Source organism: Hevea brasiliensis, chromosome 14 (genome assembly GCF_030052815.1).
Source record: "Hevea brasiliensis isolate MT/VB/25A 57/8 chromosome 14, ASM3005281v1, whole genome shotgun sequence".
Classification (NCBI taxonomy): Eukaryota; Viridiplantae; Streptophyta; class Magnoliopsida; order Malpighiales; family Euphorbiaceae; genus Hevea; species Hevea brasiliensis.
The window spans coordinates 28008659-28026883 of record NC_079506.1 but is presented as its reverse complement, the minus strand read 5'-3'; the positions used below and the strand labels follow the sequence as shown (position 1 = coordinate 28026883).

The 18225-nt window shown below is 31.4% G+C and overlaps 1 non-coding gene and 1 pseudogene across 1 annotated transcript; one reads left to right on the top strand and one right to left on the bottom strand.

The window, feature by feature from the left end:
- Positions 1 to 1265: 1265 nt before the first annotated feature.
- LOC131173627 (small nucleolar RNA R71) lies at positions 1266 to 1372 on the bottom strand. Its single transcript, XR_009143940.1, has one exon. It is a non-coding gene; the product is annotated as a small nucleolar RNA R71 (small nucleolar RNA).
- Positions 1373 to 15500: 14128 nt separating this feature from the next.
- On the top strand, positions 15501 to 17203 carry LOC110649328 (putative F-box protein At4g17565; annotated as a pseudogene).
- Positions 17204 to 18225: the final 1022 nt, after the last annotated feature.

Sequence of the window (18225 nt, the reverse complement as noted above, 5' to 3'; positions counted from 1 at the left end):
GCTTAATACCAATTCAGTTAATAATTAGAGTCAATAAGAGTGCTAGGCTTGAATTGATAAGTATAGGAAAGTTAGGGATTTTACCTCGCTGTTTGGTAAATCTACGTTAAGTATTCAATAAGAGATAATTGTATTTCTTTTGTCTATAATCGAATCAATGCATTGGAATGCGAATTATCTTGGACTGAAGTTTGTTTAATTTGAGAGTTTCTTATTTAATTTTAGATCTTCATTTTGGATTTTTTATTTCTTCTTTGGATTACGAATTACCCCCCCCCCCTCCAACCTTTGTTTCTTTTTTCCGGTACACAAGTGCATGAAATTTAATAATTCCGTCTCTAGGGTTCGACCTGGATTTACCACTTACTGTAGAAAATATTTCATAATTGATGATTTCAGTTAATTTAATTTCTGGTGGATTCGACAACCACCAAGAATTTTGGCGCCATTGCTGGGGATTAAAATTTATTGGATTTCGTATTTTTAGTGTCAGGATGTTCTGTTATTAATTTTGTTTGTGAGTTGTTGCTGTTTTCATGGTTTTGAAAAAAAAAATTACGATGTTACTATTCATTAAGAATTTTGGTTGAATTAAGAGGGTGGCCCATACCTATTTTGAAGGAAACGACGTTTTGATCAAGACTAATCAATCCATAGGATTTCTTGGCTCCACCCTCTTGAGGCCAAATTCGATTGTTTTCTAGGGTTTTAAGGCATTTTTCTATTTTTACTTTGATTTCTTTTTGTTTATGACAATAACTTCTCAATCTGGTGAGTTGATCTTTGATCTAGAAGTAGAAAAAACAGCTAAACAGTTGAAAAAATTGGCTAAGCAGGCTAAGTAGATTCCGAGTACATCTGAAAGAGTCCAATCTCCATAGGAGTTAAGTTCAGATTCATATTTGGATTCAAATTCCAAAAATGAAACCATAGCTGTTAGAACTTTGAAAGAGTTGGCTGCTCCTGATCTAAACCAACAGCCTTTGTGGATTCAATACCCTACTTTAAATGTTGCTTTTGAGTTGAAATATGGACTAATCCATTTGTTGCCTAAGTTTCATGGTCTTGCAGGTGAGGATCCACATAAGCATTTAAAAGAATTTCAAGGAGTTTCAGAGGATCAAATCAAGCTTCGAGTTTTCCCTTTCTCATTGAAAGGAACAGCTAAGGATTAGTTGTATTACCTTCCTTCTAGATCTGTCAACTCATGGAATGGGATGAAGCAGATACTTTTGGAGAAGTATTTTCCTGCTTCCCGTGCTACCAACATAAGAAAAGAAATGTGTGGCATCCGATAATACAATGGAGAGAGTTTGTATGAGTATTGGGAGAGATTTAAGAAGTTGTGTGCAAGCTGTCCCCACCATCAAATAAGTGAGCGGCCGTAGATTCAGTATTTCTATGAGGGATTTCTACCAATGGACCGCAGTATGATAGATGCTGCCAGTAGAGGAGCTTTGGTTGCAAAACACCAGATGAAGCTAGGAGGTTGATTACTAACATGGCAGCAAACTCTCAGTAGTTTGGAATGAGAATGGATCACACACCCATGAAGGTTAATGAGGTAAGTACATCTAACCTTGAGAAACAGATTTTTGATTTAACTTCTTTGGTGAGGTAATTGGCTATAGGGAAAATGCAAACTGTTAAGGTATATGGGATTTGTTTGGGTTCGGGTCATGCTACTGACATGTGTCCTGCATTACAAGAGGATGAATCAATGCAACATGTTAATGCAGTAGGAAATTATGGATAGCCACAACACAGGTATGATCCCTTTTCCAATACTTATAATCCAGGATGGCGAGATCATCCTAATCTGAGTTATGGGAATCAATTGGTGCAAAACCGATACCAGCAGCAGAGACAAGTGAATCAACCACCTCCACCTCCTTAAAATCAAGGTATGTCACTTGATGAAATTTTTAAGGCTTTGGCTAACAATACACAACAGTTTCAACAGGAGAGCAGAAATAGCATTCAAAACATAGAGAGGCAGATTGGTTAGTTAGCTTCATCTGTGAGCAAGCTTGAAGCTCAAGGTTCTAGAAAGCTTCCATCACAAACAATCATGAATCCTAGAGAAAATGTGAGTGCGATACTGTTGCGGAGTGGGAAAGAAGTAGATAATCAGACTCCACATGAGCCAATAAAAAGAAAGAAGCAAGGACCAAAAGAGTCTGAAGTTCCTGAAGTTGAGGTAAATACTGAACCTAAATTGAATAAGGTTAATAATTATGTTCTTCCTCCATTCCCATGCAGGTTGGCTAAAAATAAGAAAGAAGAACAAGAGAAAGAAATTTTGGAGACTTTCAGGAAGGTAGAGGTTAATATACCTTTACTTGATACGATCGAACAAATTCTCAGGTATGCCAAATTCCTTAAAGAATTATGCACTACAAGGCGTAAGTTAAGTACTAATGAGAATATCAGTGTGGGGGAAAATGTGTCAACATTAATTCAGCAATAATTACCCCCTAAGTGTAAAGATCCAGGTTCGTTTTCTATTCCCTACAAAATAGGTGATTCTAGATTTGAAAGTGCAATGGTAGATTTAGGAGCATATATTAATGTTATGTCAAATTCAGTTTTTCAAACTTTAAATTTGGGTCCTTTGAAAGAAACCAATGTCATTATTCAATTAATTGATCGTTCTAATGCTTACCCATTGGGAGTAGTTGAGGATGTGTTGGTGCAGGTTGGAGAATTGATTTTTCCTGCAGATTTTTACATTTTGGATATGGAGGATGATAGTTCAGCTTTGATTTTGTTTGGAAGAGCTTTCCTAAAACTTGCCAAGACAAAAATTGATGTGGATGAGGGTACCTTAACTATGGAGTTTGATGAAGAGACTGTCAAATTTAATATCTTTGATGCCATGAAATATCCTGCTGATGATCATTCTGTCTTTTCTATTAATGTTGTTGATACATTTGTGCAAGATGTTTTTGAGGATGAGTTAGAAAGAAAATTGCATTTGCATGAATTAGAGGAAATTCGCCTTAAGGCTTATGAGAATTCTAGGATCTATAAAGAAAAGACGAAGGCATTCTATGACAAACTAAGGAAGCAGTTTGTGATTGGGCAAAAAGTTTTATTGTATAATTCCATATTGAAGCTGATGCCTGGAGCATACAGTGGAGGAGCTCAAATTGAGTAACCCAATGTATGTGGATTAAGGAGCTTTGCCATGTCAAGCTAATGACGATAAACAAAAGTGCTTCTTGGGAGGCAACCCATGGGAGGCTTGTTAGCCACAATTAGATTTGTTTTCTTTCCCTTATTTTATTTTATTTTCTAGCATTTTTTTTTCTTTTCTTTTGCATTTGGGCTTTACATTGGGGACAATTTAAGTTTTAAGTGTGGGGGAGGAGAAATTTGTTGCTACAATCTTTTTAATTGTTTAAAAAAAATAAAAAAAAAATAAAATTTGTTCTCATAAGCTTGATTAATGATTCTATATTAACTCTCGGAGAGAAGTGCTTTGTCCTTGAAATGACTTTTCTATTTTAAGTTGAATTTTTGAGATTTTAGGCAAGGTAATAGTAAATTTAATGATGGATTTTCCCTCTTTTCCATACCATAGAGCAATTTTTTTTCTGCATAAATCATTTATGCTTGATTTAATGGTGAAATGATTAGTTATGTGTGCTTTAAACTAATGTCATGCATATTTCAAAACTTTGTTTAATCTATCAAGGCACTTTATAATATATAGACGCATAAATTGAGGGAAATAAAATGTTGAACTTGAAAATTGCTCCGCTATTTTAGTTAAGCAAACTAACCAGGGGTCTTCATGAACCCCATGTCGATTCTCAAGCCAAAAGCTAGCTAGGATATGAGCAAGGTACTTTTCTGAAGGTAATGGTTAAAAAAAAAAAAAAAAGTAACTGTGATGAGAAAGAAGTACCAATTTCAAATTAAAAAAAAAGCCCATTTCTATCTCTCCTAAGATTTGCAAAGAGCTATAATTGTTGTGCCTTAATAAATTAACCTTGTGTTTTGGTGTATATTGATTTAAAATTTTATGAAACTTTAATTGTGCGAGCTTAATTGATTTCGAGCCTTTTGTTTTATGTTGAAAAAATTGTTGATATATTGGTATGGTGTTGATGGAATTTGTTGTGATGGTTATTACCTTACTTGCCTCTTCTTTCAAACTTTTAATCTTTTGTTAGAGAATATTGTGATAGGGTGAAGTTAAGGAACTTCTAAGTGGAGTTGATTGAGAATTTAAGTCATGCTTGAGGACAAGCATGGAATAAGTGTGGGGGAATTTGATAAGTGCATAATTTATTAATCTTACTCCCATCACATTTAGTATTTCTAGTATGTTTTTATGCATAATTCAGTTGACTAAAGTATATTTATCATTTAGACATATTTTTAGATAATTGTTGGAATAATTGTGTTAAATGGAGAAATTTTCAGCATTTGACATTTGCTGTATTTTTCAGGTCTTTCTAAAGTTGTGGATCTCCAAATTAATTGCTGTTTAATCCATTGAAAAGCTAAGATAGAGCACTACAAATGATAAAGAGGGACCAAAGCCCAAATCAGTCTCCAAGGTTGACAAAATGAGCTATGGATCTATTGCAAAAGCCCAGACTTGATATGCCACGATTAGTTTCAGTATTTATTTTGTATCTAGAGTTCTAGACATCCAAATGAATCAAGCCCAAGCCCAATTGAACCTTAAGAGCTTCCTCTGCAACTTCTATAAAGGGCTGGACGCGAGATGAGGCCATTTTAATTGTCAAAAATAGCAATGAAGTCGTCACTATGGGCTGGACCATCTATCTAAATCAGTCCCGATTTTTAGGCCATAACTTGGGCTGTAGACCTCAAATTTGGGCAAATGAGTACCCATTGGAAAGCTAAGAAATAGGGCTACAACTTTTTTGAAGAGGGCAGAGACAGATTCGAAAAGGAAGTTACTGAAAATTAGCCTTGATTACAGAGACGTGAATGCAGGCTGAAAATCTGTCTTTTGAATTTGAAAACTTTTCATAGTTTGGTTCCTATATTTGGGATTAGGTTTTTGATTATAAATGCGTCTTTGGGCAGCAGCTAAAACACACCCATTCAGCATCTTCGAATATCATAGAAGACCTTCATTCTCCATTCTCTTTTTAGTTTTCTTCTTTATTTTTCTTTAATTTTCTGTAAGCCATGAACATGAGTGGCTAATTTTTTAATTCAGTTCAAGGGATTCAAGTTCTTTTGCATGATTTGTGACACTAGGTTCTTAATTTAATTTATGTCTTTTTGAATATCTATTGTTTTTTGATTTCTTTGTCTTTGATCTATTGAATGATTTGCTAAAAAGGCCTATTAGTTAATTGTTTAATGAGATCAATTGCTAGTTCATCTTCATATTCCATAATTATTGTGTAAGATTGAACATGAGTAGCAATTAGGTTTTATTGATCATAATCACAGTTTTCGATAACAACCTAAGGAAACAATAGGGTGAATTAAATGATTTATGCTTTATAAATTGTTGTTCAGCTTAAGTACTTGCTATTCTTAAAGCAGTTATTAATTTGATGAGGATTGCTTAATACCATTTTAGTTAATAATTAGAGTCAATAAGAGTGCTGGGCTCGAATTGATGAGTATAGGGAAGTTAGGGATCTTACCTCACTGTTTGGTAAATCTACGTTAAGTATTCAATAAGAGATAATTGTATTTCTTTTGTCTATGATCGAATCAATGCATTGGAATGCAAATTATCTTGGACTGAAGTTTGTTTAATTTGAGAGTTTCTTATTTAATTTTAGATATTAATTTTGGATTTTTGATTTCTTCTTTGGATTGTGAATTACCCCCCTCCCCCCTAACCTTTGTTTCTTTTTTCTAGTACACAAGTGCACGAAATTTAATAATTCAGTCTCTAGGGTTTGATCTGGATTTACCACTTACTGCAGAAAATATTTCATAATTGGTGATTTCAGTTAATTTAATTTCTGGTGGATTCTACAACCACCAAATCTATTAATATTATAATATTAATTTGTATTTTAATTTTTATCCACCGGCCAAAACTAAAACCACTTTCTCAAATTAGGTTACAATTGCCAAAATTAAATGGTCTTTCATAATTGAAAAATCACACAATTGTTTGAATTTTCTAGGTCATTAAAATTTAGTCTTTTAACAGATGCTAGACAAAAATGGGTTGTTGAGGCACTCTTAATTTTTAAGACTCAGATGCTGGTAAAGCATTTTTTTTTTTTCTTGAAGGAATGGTCTTTCTCACAAATTCATTATTTCATTTATTATTTTTACACGTTTCCTTTGAAGGCAATATGATCCCTAGGAGCATGGACTTTTAAAAGGTGGCTTACAAGTATCACTGCTCTGGATTAAGTCAAATCAAATTAAGGAATAAGATTAAAGATAAGGTAGGAATCATATAAACAATAGGAAAGTCCTCATAAGGATTGTAGGTTAATATGTTAAAATGTTGAATTTATACTTGATATAGTGCGTATCTATTAATTGGTCATTGTTCTAAATTATGTTTCGGGGATAGTTTTATGTAGCACCACAAGTTATGTAGCAGCATTCTTTTTTTGCTAGCATTCTTTCTCTTTCATTTACATGTAGTAGCATAAGCTATGAGATTTGAACAATATTTTAAAGTGTGCCCTGCTAATTATATATGTATTTTGATACAAAGAGATTCAGGACTTATCATACTTGGAGCACCATCTTGTTCAAGATCCTTGTGCTTGTAAGTACAAGTATTCATTGTTAAAATTTATAATAAAAATTCGGTGAATCAGCCTTTATATATTATGCTTTTGTTTGATGTGCTTTTACAAATTGATTAAATAACAATATATATACTTAGGAATAAGTTGTTGTGAAAAATTTATTCCTAAAAATTATAAATACTTTCTAATAATGCCCTACATGTTTTACAGATTGATCCCTAAATATTATAAATACTTTCAAATAAGCCCTTATATTTTTTACAAATTGACCCCAAATATTATAAAAACTTACGAATAAGTCCCTATATTTTAACAAATTGATCCCTAACTACTAATTATAAATTGATCCTTAAATATTATAATTATTTATGAATTAGCCCCTATATTTTTAAAAAAATTGTCACTAAATATTATAAATACTTACGAATTATACCCTATATTTTTATAAATTTATCCCTAAAAATTATAAATACTTTTGAATAAGCCCTTATATTTTTTACAAATTATTCCCTAAATAATACACACGCACACACAGACACTTACGAATAAATTCTTATTATAAATTGATCCTAAATATTATAATTATTTACGAAGCCCTTATATTTTTAAAAATTGATCACTAAATATTAGGAACACTTACAAATAAGGCCTCATATGTTTACCTATTTTTATCAATTGATAGTTGATCCTTATTTTTTTAATTTATTTTAATGATTGTTTAGCAAATAATGTAACCTAAATTTTAAACTAAATTCTTTTCATTATCAAATACGTTTATTAGGTAATGGCTCCTAGAAAAGGATGGATGGATCTTGTTGGTGATCATCTTAATGATATGTATTTACATGGGGTTGAAGAATTTTTAGACTATGCTTTTAAAAAAACTCAGAATTATGGGAAAATTTGTTGTCCCTGTGTCAAGTCCAATAACACGTATTCCATTACACGAGAAGTGGTAGGGACACACCTCAAGGTGTATGGAATAATTCATAGATATAAGTTCTGGTATCACCATAGAGAAAGGCTAGGTGAATTTGAATCTGATTCAAAAAGTGATGAATTAAAAAAAGATAAGCCTAGTAATGCGATGCATGATATATTAAGGGATTTGTATCTAGAGTTTTGTGATCAAGATATAAACTTTATGGATGCGGATACCTTTAGCCATGATATCCATGAAGAGGAACTGAATGATGATGCAAATAAATTTTATAGGTTATTAAGAGATTTTAAGCAACCATTATACCAAGGTTCTAAGAGCTCAAAGTTATCTTGCTTGGTCAAATTGCTCTATAATAAGAGCCTTGGTCGATGGAGTAATGAGTCATTTACTATGTTTTTTCAATTATTAAAAGATGAATTATTGCCTGAAGGATCTACTTTTCTAGATTCATATTACGATATAAAGAAGGTAATTCAAGATCTTGGTCTCTCATATAAAAAATTTAATGCATGTGTAAATAATTGCATCTTATATTGGAAAAAGGATGAGGGGTTAGATTTTTGCAAGGTATGTGGCTATTCTAGATGGAAGACAGATAAATGTAATGGGGAAGATAAGTTTAAAGCCAATGGGAAGAGAACACCAATAAAAATTATATGGTACTTTCCACTAAAACCAAGATTTCAAAGGTTGTTTATGTCCACAAAGACAACGTCTTTGATAATGTGGCATGAGGAGAAGAGGGTAGATGATGGAGTGATGAGACACCTTGCTAATTCAATGGCATGGACTTCTTTTGACAAATTACATCCAAAATTTGCCTCAGACTCTCGCAATATGAGACTAGGCCTTGCTAGTGATTGCTTTTAACCTTTTGCCAATTCAAATATGCCATATAATATGTCGATAATTGTACTCATTCCATACAATTTGCCACCTTAAATGTGCATGAAACAATTGAATATTATTTTGTCAATCCTCATTTCAGGTCCTGAGGGTCCCGGAGATGCAATAGACATTTATCTTCAACCTTTAGTAAAAGAACTAAGGGAGTTCTTAGAAAATCGTATTGACACATTTTATGCACATGCACCAAAAAAAATTTCAAGTTATATGCAGCTTTATTATGGACTATTAATGATTTACATGCATATGGTAACTTATGAAGTTAAAGTACTAAGGGAAAGTTGGCTTGTCCTTGTTAAGGACAATTGTTGGATGAGGTTGGCCAATGGAAGCAAGCAATTTTATACGGCTCATTGATGATATCTTCCTCTTAATCATAAATGGCGAAATGATAAGATATCATTTGATGGTACAATGGATCAACAGTTACCACCCGAGCCACTTTCAGGAGATGATATACTTGATCAAGTGAAGGATCTTGAAGGGGTGACATTAACTAAGGCTCCTCATATGAGGAAATCATTCTCACATGATGGTAGAGGAGACAATTGGAATAAAAAGAGTGTATTCTTTAAGCTTCCATATTAGAGAACCCTATTGCTACGCCACAACTTAGATGTCATGCACATTGAAAAGAACATATTTGATAATGTGTTGGGGACAATCATGAACAAAAAGGGATAAACTAAAGATGGCATCAAAACTCGCCTTGATTTTCAAGCAATGACTATAAGGCCAGAGTTTTACCCAATACAAGAGGGAATAAAGTTGTGATACCTCTAGCAGTATACAATTTATCTACTGATGAAAAATACAAGCTTTGCCAATTTCTAAAACAATTAAAAGTTCTAGGTAGATTTTCATCTAATATTTCTCTGTGTAAACATGAAAGAGTGTAAAATCTCAGGATTAAAGAGTCATGATTGTCATGTTCTTTTATTACATATTATTAAATATACTTCCTCCTACTATACGTGGTTTACTTCCTAAAGTAGTATATAAACTTCTTGTTGAGTTGTCACTATTTTTCACTCATTTGGATGGAAAGGCATTAAAGGTAGATGTACTAGAACAATTAGAGAAGCAAATCCTTATAACTTTTTGTAAGTTAGAAAGGATATTTCCACCTTCATTCTTTGACATTATAGTGCATTTGCCTACGCATTTAGCTAATGAAGATAAAATTAGGGGGCCACTACAATATCGTTGGATGTGCCCAATAGAATGAGCATTATATTCATTTAAGCCATGTATTCATAATAAAGCTTGTGTAGAGGGTTCAATTGTAGAGGCATATATTGCGAATGAATGCATGACTCTTTGCTCAATGTACTTGCATGATATTGAGACAAAGTTTAATCAATAAGAGCATAACTATGATGGTGGAACTAATAAAAACGATGGAGGTTTATCAATTTTCACCATAGTAGGACAGGCATTAGGTGCTTGTAAAACTCATGATCTTGATACACAAGAGTGGGAGCAAACTTATATTTATGTATTAAAGAATAATGATGAAGTCAAGTGATACAATGACTATGATATTTTTAAGCTTATTAATATTGTATTTACTATCTTATTTCTTTTTCAATTCATCACAATCACCCATAATCCTCCTTTTTTTTCCCCTAAAGAGTATTCATAATTGCTAGCAAATAATGCAGTAGGTATGTCTGAAGGTCAATAAAATAAAAATTTTGGTAGATGGTTTAAGACAAGAGTAAGTACACTTTAAGTTACATGGTTTAAATACTTATTTTAATTGTTTATAACCACAAAGAATTGATGTTTCATTTTTTTGAACTATTCTTTTTATAGATTACGTGCTGTATAAAAAAGACCAAAGTCAGATGATGGAAGCTCTACTCTCATTGTCATGTGGTCATGCTCGATATGTGACATCTATTTATGGTTAAATTGTTAATGGGTATAGGTTTCATATTGAATCTCATGATAAAGGTTTGAGGACACAAAATAGTGGTGTTGTTGTAAGTGGAGTTATTAGTGGTGAAGTTAGCAAAATAGATTACTATGGTTTCTTAACTGAGATTAATCAGTTGTAATATCTTACACGAAGATGTGTGGTGTTATTTCGTTGTAATTAGTGGGATATTTATGATCAAATGAGGGGGGTTAAAATTGATGAATATAGGGTTATTAGTGTTAACTACAAATGAACTCTGAAAACAAATGGGCCTTTCATATTAGCTAACTAAGCATCACAAGTCTTTTATGTCTCAGACAATAGTGACAAGGGCTGGTATTGTGTGATAAAGGCTCGTCCTATAATGGCCCGGCCCACTAGTGATATTGTCCGCTCTAGACCGAAGCCCTCACGGTTTTAAAATGTGTCACTAGGGGTTACGAATCGCCAACTTATAAATCCAACATCTCTCCCGTGTTTTGCCAATGTGGGATTTGCCTAGGGTGTTACAATCCACCCCCCTTATGGGACTCAGCATCCTCGCTGAGGTTTGCCCCACCATCGCCCAAGGTTGCACGCGGAGTGGCTCTGATACCACAAATGTAATGGCCCGGCCCACTAGTGATATTGTTCGCTCTAGACCGAAGCCCTCACAGTTTTAAAATGCGTCACTAGGGGTTACGAACCGCCAACTTATAAACCCAGCATCTCTCCCATGTTTTGCCGATGTGGGATTTGTCTAGGGTGTTACACATCCTCTATATTCCTATTAAATGCCATTAAAATAAGACATTGAGCCCATTGATTTGAATCAAATAGATAAAGCATATTAATAAGATGAATATATCAATCCTAAGCTTTTGGAAACGACTACAGTTGATGCAGATGATGAAATTAGTTCGAACAGGATGGATTCAAAGCCACAAAGAGTTGATATATCTTTAATACAAAAGAAAAGAAAACATAGATTATGAAGTGTATTTACTTTTTATTATTAGATGCTAATGTCTTACTTTTCTCTTAGAATAAACTCTATAATATATCAATATTTTATTTTGGATGTTTAAGTAAATTATGTTATTGAATGTAGTTTTAACATATTGGTTTAACATAAAGTGTTTATTTTATGTTTCTTAGATTGTATTAACATATTGAAAATAAATGACTATGGGTTCATGATGCAAGATTGCATTAAACTAGGACAAAAATAGTGAAAGGTTCATTCATACCACCAGGTGCATTAGGAAGGGGACGGGGACGTAGACATCAATCAAGATCATTTTTTCTCGTAAAATCCACGCAAAGGCATATTGGATCAATTGCATATAGTCCATTAAAGCTACATTATGACATCTCTCCTTCAAGATATTGATCCTAGGGAAAAAGATAGTGGAATACAAGAGCAAGTATCTGAACAAGTGTATGAAGGTGATCCTTATTTTTCTATTTCATTCGAGGTTATGAATTTAGTTTAAACTAATAATTTAATTTTATTCATTATGTTGATAGATTTTGATACTATAAAAAATAATACAAGAAGCCAACGTCAAATTAATATCACTTCCGTAGAAGAGAATCTAATGCAGGAGTAAGCACACGAAGGACAAAATAATTATTATCATATGCATTATTATTAATTTACGTTCATCATACTTATTTATTATTGGTGCATTATTTCTAAACTATTAATGAAGTATTAAAGACTAATTTTTTTAGATATTGCTACAATGTAAAATAAGAGATAAATAAGGGGTATGAACAAGGGTAAAAGGGTTCCAACACTAATGGATGGAGAGAAACTGAATGTGATTTTTTATAATAATCTAGTTATTGGACAAAATCATAGAGAATGGTCAAGATATTTGAGCAAAATAGTGCATGACGCGAACATTTGTCTAATAAGAATGTACTAATGGAAGGAAATTTGAGAAGATGCAAAAAATTATATGTGGGATTCAGTTAAGGTACCTTTACTTTTGACTAAACTTTTGATTGATTTTTAATTTTTATTTATTCATTCATTCTAATTCTTTTTATAGGAGAAATTTAAAAATGATAACATTGAGTTATATCGAGAAAAGACTTTGGAGCATATGAATCAATTGTGGAATAATTGCAAAGGAGATTTGAAATGCCACATGATAATGCCATGTGGTTCCTTTCTAAAGGTGTTGAAAAATGTCCCTCATGGGATCCATCAAGAAGATTAGGAGTAGTTAGTTAAGAATTATTTCTTTGCCAAAAAATTTAAGGTATGACACATTTTCTTTCACTGATATTAGAAATTATGTAAATTAAATATAACAATATTTATTTTAAGTTTTATTATTCTTTAGAATGGTTCACATATATATTTTTTAAATAAATTATTAATGTAAGAAACAGGTGTTCGAAACACTAGAAATAGGCAAAACTTAAATATGCTCAATCGCACTGGTAGCAAACCATGCAGACAAATTATTTATGACTTGGTAATATTAGTGAAAATTTTTCATACTTTTATATCTTAGTGATTAAATATATTATGCTATTTTGTAACAATATTGTATTTTATAAATGGAGGCAAGGATGGCAATCCACCAGACATTGGAACTATATTCTTTGAAACTCATAAGAAGGGTGCAGATTTGGTTGACTCTAATGTTCAAAAAATATGTATATTATGTTAGTTCTATTGCAAATATGTTTCTTTTCATAAATTATTATATTTGTGTCATTAATTGATCATAGTTATTGCAGGATCAAATTTGTGATGTCATTCAATCCAGCTCCTCTTTATCTCATATGGAGCCAGTAGAACAATATTTTGAAATGTGATATTATGATCATGTAATTGGTTGTGGGGGTGAAATGAAAGCAAAAGAAGTTAATAAATCTTGTTCCTATGTTGGCCTTTAAGAGGATAATCGATTGCTTAAGGATCATTTGTTCGAAGTAGAAGCTAAGATGAAACACCTTAAGGAGTTACTATTGAGCCAACATTCTAATGCTCCATTTGGAACTCCTCCATCTACAGATCATTTTACATGACTGGGATAAGATAATTATCTTTGTTTTTCATGCATTATATTCTTTTTGCTACTTTTAATGTAGGTCATATTTTAAGTAGTACATTTATAAATGGAAATGTGTTATTTCTCTATTTTATTTTTATCCAAAATAAATATATATAATTAAATTGAGTATGGGAATTGGATTGGAAGTTGATGAGTATTTTTGAAGTTATGTTTTATGCAGGTTGAGTTTAAATTGTTTATTTGAACTTTTGGAAATATTCAAAATACAAACAGAACTCTGCCAGATTTTCTATTTGACATTTATACTTAAGCTATTAAGAAATAAAATATTAATGCATTTTAAATAAAGTATGAAATTTGTTTCAAGTTATTAGTGGATTTCAAAATTTTTATAATCTGATTAGACTTTTATATTTTTGTGTGGATGTGATTTTGCAAATGGTGAAGGTATTGAAGTAACTTTTTGAGTGAAGGTGTTCAAAAGTAACTTGGGAAATATTGTTGAATTTTGCTTCCTTCACATTTTTATATTACTTTATTGACATATACAAATTAAGTATGAACAATTAATACTAAACCAACGTTTGAGACATTTGTTATGGCATTCATATTAATGTATAAATATTATTTTACTTATCAATGCATATTATTTATTATTATTATTATTATTATTATTATTATTATTATTATTATTATTATTATTATTATTTATTGCGTATTAAAAATTCAGGTATTTTAAAAGTGAAAATAATTAAATCATCATCATTAACGATGATTTTTGTATTCATATTGATTATTAATCACTTTTTTTGTCACTAATAATTTTTCTCAATCACTTTTATGATTGTTAATAAATTTTTACAACCACTTTTTTGGGCATTAATCATTTTTAACGACCATTTTTCATCATTGTTATCAATTTTTAATGTCCATTTGTCTACTTTAATTATTTTCTACAACTAATTTTTACTATCGTTAGTAGTTTTTAACGATCAGGTTTTACTCTCGTAATACTTTTTAACGACCGTATCTTTTTTATCATTAATAGCTTTTAACAACCATTATTTACTATCATTACTATTTTTCAACGATGAATTTTTTTTCATTGGTAATAATTTTTAACGACGACATCTAAGGTCGTTAATAATCTTTAATGATCATTATTTACTATTGTTACTTTTTCTCAACGACCAATTTTTTCATTGTTAATAATTTTTTATGACGACTTCAAAGGTTGTTAATAACTTTTAACGACCATTATTTACTATCATTACTATTTTTCAACAACCAAGTTTTTCATCGTTAATAATTTTTAATGACGATATTAAAGGTTGTTAAAGTACAAAATAATGGTATTTTAATTCAAATTTAATGATCATTTTCTCTTTCATAAATAGTATTAATGATGACTAAAATAGTCGTTAATATTACAATTTTAACACTCGATTATTGTAGCCTTGTTATTAGTATTAACAACGAGTTAAGTTTAATGACATAGTCTATAATGACTTAACTACCAACCTTTGCAGTTGTTAATTAGTATTAATGACTACTTTTTAATTTTTAACAAGGATTTTTCCTCTTGTTAAAGACCATTTTTCTTGTAGTGGATGTTATATTATCCTAACATATAGCAAATGAGCTCTCGAAGTATACATTGATCGCACGATATATTTGTAAAATATGAAATTTGTAAAATTTGAAATGAGAGTTGACCTATCATGTGTGAGTGGAAAAATGTTAGAAATATTGTTTGGGTCACCTATGTAGGTTAACCCGAGTCCATTAGAATTAAAATCCAAAAGACATGTACATTGCCAAAAGGTGAAAAAATCCAAAAGTTATGTATATTGATTAAAAGATATAACTATATGAAGAGATGCAACTCTTCTTAGTAGTTCCATGCATGAAGATATGCATCTTTTGGTTAAAAGGTTAGCATACTTTGAGTAGTGTATATAAGAGCCTTGCAAACTTCTATAACCATGGCGGAAGACCCGAGTGCTAACTCCAAAAGATTACAACTTTCTTTTTCTAAGGATTCTTCCATTGTCAAACCAAATTGGTCTAAGCTTCAACCTGAACTTTTGAGATTGATACTTTCAAAGCTATCTTTTGCTCAATTCATTCGCTTCAAGGCTATTCGTTCTTCTTGGTATTCCATTGCAAAATCATATGTCTCTTCTTTACGTCAAACACCATGGCTCCTGCTCCCTGGCAACCAACGACATCATGCTCGTTGCTTCTTTAGTCTTGAGGACAATAAAACATATAAGATCAAGAACATTGGTAATCTGTTTGGTAATGATGCTTGGTGTGTTGGGTCATCTCATGGGTGGCTAGTGCTTTTGGATGATGAAGCAAAACCCTTCCTCCTCAACCCTTTTCACAAGTTCGAATTCAGTTGCCTACAATTGAGAGGTTCATGTTTCAAGTTAATAAATCCTACTTCATCCAACACTTGAGAAAGGTTTTTTATCACCAAAGCTATCTTCCTGTCAGATCCATCTCATGATAACAACTATGTAGTTTTACTAATTTTCAGTTACCTTTCAAGGCTTGCTTTCTGTAAGAAAGAAGATTCAGGTTGGACTATTCTTAGTGGTGCATCTCAAGGCTATTGTGATATCATATACTTTAATGATCTTTTTTATGCATTAACGTGGGATAGTTCCATTGAAGTCTGGGACTTTCATGCTTCTTTGCCAATAAAGAAAAGGGAAATCCACCCTTCAACCACAAGAGAAATGTTGGAAGCTACAAAGTGTTTCAGAAATTTACATTCTTGCCAAACTTACTTGGTGGAATCATCTAGCGATCTTTTACTGGTGCTAAGGTATATAGGGAATTTTGTTAATTAAGAAGGTAAAGTTGTTGATGAGGCATATATTCTGAGTGGTGACAGCACCCAGCCTTTGGTTTGCCCATATCAAACACTTATGTTTCATGTTTGCAAGTTGGATTCTAGTGAGCAAAAATGGGTGGGAGTAGACAATTTGACGAATGAGGTATTTTTTCTAGGGGGAAACCATTCAATGTCACTCTCAGCTCAGTATTGTTTAGGATTTGAAAAGAATTCTATTTATTTTATGGACAATAATTGGAATCAGATGAATGAGGATGACTTGTATGGAGGCCATGATCTTGGCAAGTTCAGCTTGGAAGAAAAGATTGTGAAACCATTAATGAAATTTTCATCTAGATCGAGTAGTCATGATTTGAGTAAATTTTTTTAATGTGGGTTTTAGAGTAAGAGAAGATATTTATAATGGCATGGGTTATGGGTTTTTTATATGAATAATGATATGATATGTATTTTTTTTTTCAATTTTTTACAGAGAAGCAATTATTGTTATTATTTTAAGTGGGTTGATCCAAAATTTCCAAGGTAGGCAAATGTTGTCATAGTTGGGCTGCTGATTCGAATCAAAAGGATGGAGCTTGAGAGAGATGTGGAAAAGAAAGAGATTGAAAAAAATTGTAGGAGATGGAAAATGGTTGTGGCATGTTTCTTGTTGTGTGTGATTGGAAGAATTTTCCTTTGTGCTTAGTATAAAAGCTGATTAGAAATGTTGGCTTCTGGGCCAAAATTTTGTTAATATTTTATAGTTGTTTCTGGGCCAAAATTTTGTTAATATTTTATAGTTGGCTCTTTTGTGTATTTTGATAGAACTTTATGTGTAATGTAATTTGGGTTAAGATATTATTGCTTTGTATTGCTTAATATATTTAATCAATTATGTAATTTTAATCATTTGGAATGCTATAATCATTATGATATTTGATCATTCTTATTTGGGTTGACATTGCATAATTTTTTTTTATACTATATTATTTTTATAGTAATTTCAATCTATTATTTAATTTTAATACATTTGGACTGAAATATTTAGAAAATAACTCAAAGTCATCAAATTTCAATTTTACTCTATAAATGAGAGGGTATAAAAATTCATTAAATCCTTCATAATATCAACAAAATCTAAAGTAAATAATAACAAAAATTAATATGAAATAAATTATATTTATATATTCATATAAACAATCAATGTTCAATAACAATCATGTTCCACATATCCAAAATATGCTTCGACATTGAATCAATAATATATTCATTTGATTCAATATTTGAAGCATAAAAATTATTGCTTTACAAAATCAAGACATGTCAATAAACCAACTTTACCAAAATATATATCCAAATATGATATATACTTGTGGTATTACTAAAACCACAGTAAAAAGCAATAAACTAAGTTATGTTACTAATAGATCATTGAAAAACTCCTACTAAATATTAAAAAAAAAAGAGTCCAAATTACCCAAAATAAGCTAAAACAAATCATTCTCAAACACATGAAAAAAAGACTCAAAATAGAACATCAATACTTAGTTGACTTTGTCTTTTTTTGCATATGTGCTCTATTTGCCTTTGCCTCCTCTCACTTTAAGTTTCCTTGCTGCATTCGACCTTCCTTTTACCTTAGATGTGTGAGATGTCCCTTCACTATTAGATGCCCCTTCGCTATTAGATGCATTTGCTTGACCCTGCAAAATGTAAAAAATAAATAATAAATAAATCTTAACAATTCCTTCAACTTAGTAAATACATAAGTTTGTGTGCATTTTTAAGATGTAGTTGTATACCAAATGTTTGCCCAGTTCCATCATCCTTAACATTAGGAATTTGGCTCTCATTATCATTCCTTA